The sequence below is a fragment of the Ranitomeya imitator genome, chromosome 2, assembly GCF_032444005.1.
Source record: "Ranitomeya imitator isolate aRanImi1 chromosome 2, aRanImi1.pri, whole genome shotgun sequence".
In the NCBI taxonomy this organism is placed as follows: Eukaryota; Metazoa; Chordata; class Amphibia; order Anura; family Dendrobatidae; genus Ranitomeya; species Ranitomeya imitator.
In genome coordinates, this window is record NC_091283.1 from 32,141,983 (window position 1) to 32,145,688 (window position 3,706).

Genomic DNA, 3,706 nt, shown 5'->3' on the forward strand with positions numbered 1-3,706 from the left:
GTGATGAAGTATAGGAGCAGCGATCTATCCCGCAGTGATGAAGTATAGGAGCAGCGATCTATCCCATAGTGATGAAGTACAGGAGCAGCGATCTATCCCGTAGTGATGAAGCATAAGGGCAGCGATCTATCCCGTAGTGATGTAGTATAGGACCAGAGATCTATCCCGCAGTGATGTAGTATAGGGGCAGAGATCTATCCCGCAGTGATGTAGTATAGGGGCAGCGATCTATCCCGCAGTGATGTAGTATAGGACCAGAGATCTATCCCGCAGTGATGTAGTATAGGGGCAGAGATCTATCCCGCAGTGATGTAGTATAGGGGCAGCGATCTATCCCGCAGTGATGTAGTATAGGACCAGAGATCTATCCCGCAGTGATGTAGTATAGGGGCAGCGATCTATCCCGTAGTGATGTAGTATAGGACCAGAGATCTATCCCGCAGTGATGTAGTATAGGGGCAGAGATCTATCCCGCAGTGATGTAGTATAGGGGCAGCGATCTATCCCGCAGTGATGTAGTATAGGACCAGAGATCTATCCCGCAGTGATGTAGTATAGGGGCAGCGATCTATCCCGCAGTGATGTAGTATAGGACCAGAGATCTATCCCGCAGTGATGTAGTATAGGACCAGAGATCTATCCCGCAGTGATGTAGTATAGGACCAGAGTTCTATCCCGTAGTGATGAAGTATAGGAGCAGCGATCTATCCCGTAGTGATGAAGTATAGGAGCAGCGATCTATCCCGTAGTGATGTAGTATAGGAGCAGCGATCTATCCCGTAGTGATGAAGTATAGGAGCAGCGATCTATCCCGCAGTGATGTAGTATAGGAGCAGTGATCTATCCCGTAGTGATGAAGTATAGGAGCAGCGATCTATCCCGTAGTGATGAAGTATAGGAGCAGCGATCTATCCCGTAGTGATGTAGTATAGGAGCAGCGATCTATCCCGCAGTGATGAAGTATAGGAGCAGCGATCTATCCCGTAGTGATGTAGTATAGGAGCAGCGATCTATCCCGCAGTGATGTAGTATAGGAGCAGCGATCTATCCCGTAGTGATGTAGTATAGGAGCAGCGATCTATCCCGCAGTGATGAAGTATAGGAGCAGCGATCTATCCCGCAGTGATGTAGTATAGGAGCAGTGATCTATCCCGTAGTGATGTAGTATAGGAGCAGTGATCTATCCCGTAGTGATGTAGTATAGGAGCAGCGATCTATCCCGTAGTGATGAAGTATAGGAGCAGCGATCTATCCCGTAGTGATGTAGTATAGGAGCAGTGATCTATCCCGCAGTGATGTAGTATAGGACCAGAGATCTATCCCGCAGTGATGAAGTATAGGAGCAGCGATCTATCCCGTAGTGATGTAGTATAGGAGCAGCGATCTATCCCGTAGTGATGTAGTATAGGAGCAGCGATCTATCCCGTAGTGATGAAGTATAGGAGCAGCGATCTATCCCGTAGTGATGAAGCATAAGGGCAGCGATCTATCCCGTAGTGATGTAGTATAGGACCAGAGATCTATCCCGCAGTGATGTAGTATAGGGGCAGAGATCTATCCCGCAGTGATGTAGTATAGGGGCAGCGATCTATCCCGTAGTGATGTAGTATAGGACCAGAGATCTATCCCGCAGTGATGTAGTATAGGGGCAGAGATCTATCCCGCAGTGATGTAGTATAGGGGCAGCGATCTATCCCGCAGTGATGTAGTATAGGACCAGAGATCTATCCCGCAGTGATGTAGTATAGGGGCAGAGATCTATCCCGCAGTGATGTAGTATAGGGGCAGCGATCTATCCCGCAGTGATGTAGTATAGGACCAGAGATCTATCCCGCAGTGATGTAGTATAGGGGCAGCGATCTATCCCGTAGTGATGTAGTATAGGACCAGAGATCTATCCCGCAGTGATGTAGTATAGGGGCAGAGATCTATCCCGCAGTGATGTAGTATAGGGGCAGCGATCTATCCCGCAGTGATGTAGTATAGGACCAGAGATCTATCCCGCAGTGATGTAGTATAGGGGCAGCGATCTATCCCGCAGTGATGTAGTATAGGACCAGAGATCTATCCCGCAGTGATGTAGTATAGGGGCAGCGATCTATCCCGCAGTGATGTAGTATAGGACCAGAGATCTATCCCGCAGTGATGTAGTATAGGACCAGAGATCTATCCCGCAGTGATGTAGTATAGGACCAGAGTTCTATCCCGTAGTGATGAAGTATAGGAGCAGCGATCTATCCCGTAGTGATGAAGTATAGGAGCAGCGATCTATCCCGTAGTGATGAAGTATAGGAGCAGCGATCTATCCCGCAGTGATGTAGTATAGGACCAGAGATCTATCCCGCAGTGATGTAGTATAGGACCAGAGATCTATCCCGCAGTGATGTAGTATAGGACCAGAGTTCTATCCCGTAGTGATGAAGTATAGGAGCAGCGATCTATCCCGTAGTGATGAAGTATAGGAGCAGCGATCTATCCCGTAGTGATGTAGTATAGGAGCAGCGATCTATCCCGTAGTGATGAAGTATAGGAGCAGCGATCTATCCCGCAGTGATGTAGTATAGGAGCAGTGATCTATCCCGTAGTGATGAAGTATAGGAGCAGCGATCTATCCCGTAGTGATGAAGTATAGGAGCAGCGATCTATCCCGTAGTGATGTAGTATAGGAGCAGCGATCTATCCCGCAGTGATGTAGTATAGGAGCAGCGATCTATCCCGCAGTGATGTAGTATAGGAGCAGCGATCTATCCCGCAGTGATGAAGTATAGGAGCAGCGATCTATCCCGTAGTGATGAAGTATAGGAGCAGCGATCTATCCCGTAGTGATGTAGTATAGGAGCAGTGATCTATCCCGCAGTGATGTAGTATAGGACCAGAGATCTATCCCGCAGTGATGAAGTATAGGAGCAGCGATCTATCCCGTAGTGATGTAGTATAGGAGCAGCGATCTATCCCGTAGTGATGTAGTATAGGAGCAGCGATCTATCCCGTAGTGATGAAGTATAGGAGCAGCGATCTATCCCGTAGTGATGTAGTATAGGAGCAGAGATCTATCCCGTAGTGATGAAGTATAGGAGCAGCGATCTATCCCGTAGTGATGTAGTATAGGAGCAGCGATCTATCCCGTAGTGATAAAGTATAGGAGCAGCGATCTATCCCGTAGTGATGAAGTATAGGAGCAGCGATCTATCCCGTAGTGATGAAGTATAGGAGCAGCGATCTATCCCGTAGTGATGTAGTATAGGAGCAGCGATCTATCCCGCAGTGATGAAGTATAGGAGCAGCGATCTATCCCGTAGTGATGTAGTATAGGAGCAGCGATCTATCCCGCAGTGATGTAGTATAGGAGCAGCGATCTATCCCGTAGTGATGTAGTATAGGAGCAGCGATCTATCCCGCAGTGATGAAGTATAGGAGCAGCGATCTATCCCGTAGTGATGTAGTATAGGACCAGAGATCTATCCCGCAGTGATGAAGTATAGGAGCAGCGATCTATCAGCAGGTGAGAAATTATAAGATTTCTCAAATCCACAAAGGCCTAAAAATCAACATGGAAAATGGTCTCAAATACAGGTAAAGCCAAATCTGTGGAAATCCCGTCTGTACGGTTGAAGCTGTAGATTTCGGTGCAGGATCTGCCATGACGCCTGATCACACTCCCCCCAGTACACATCTCTGCCGCTGCCTTATCACACTGGCCGCACAC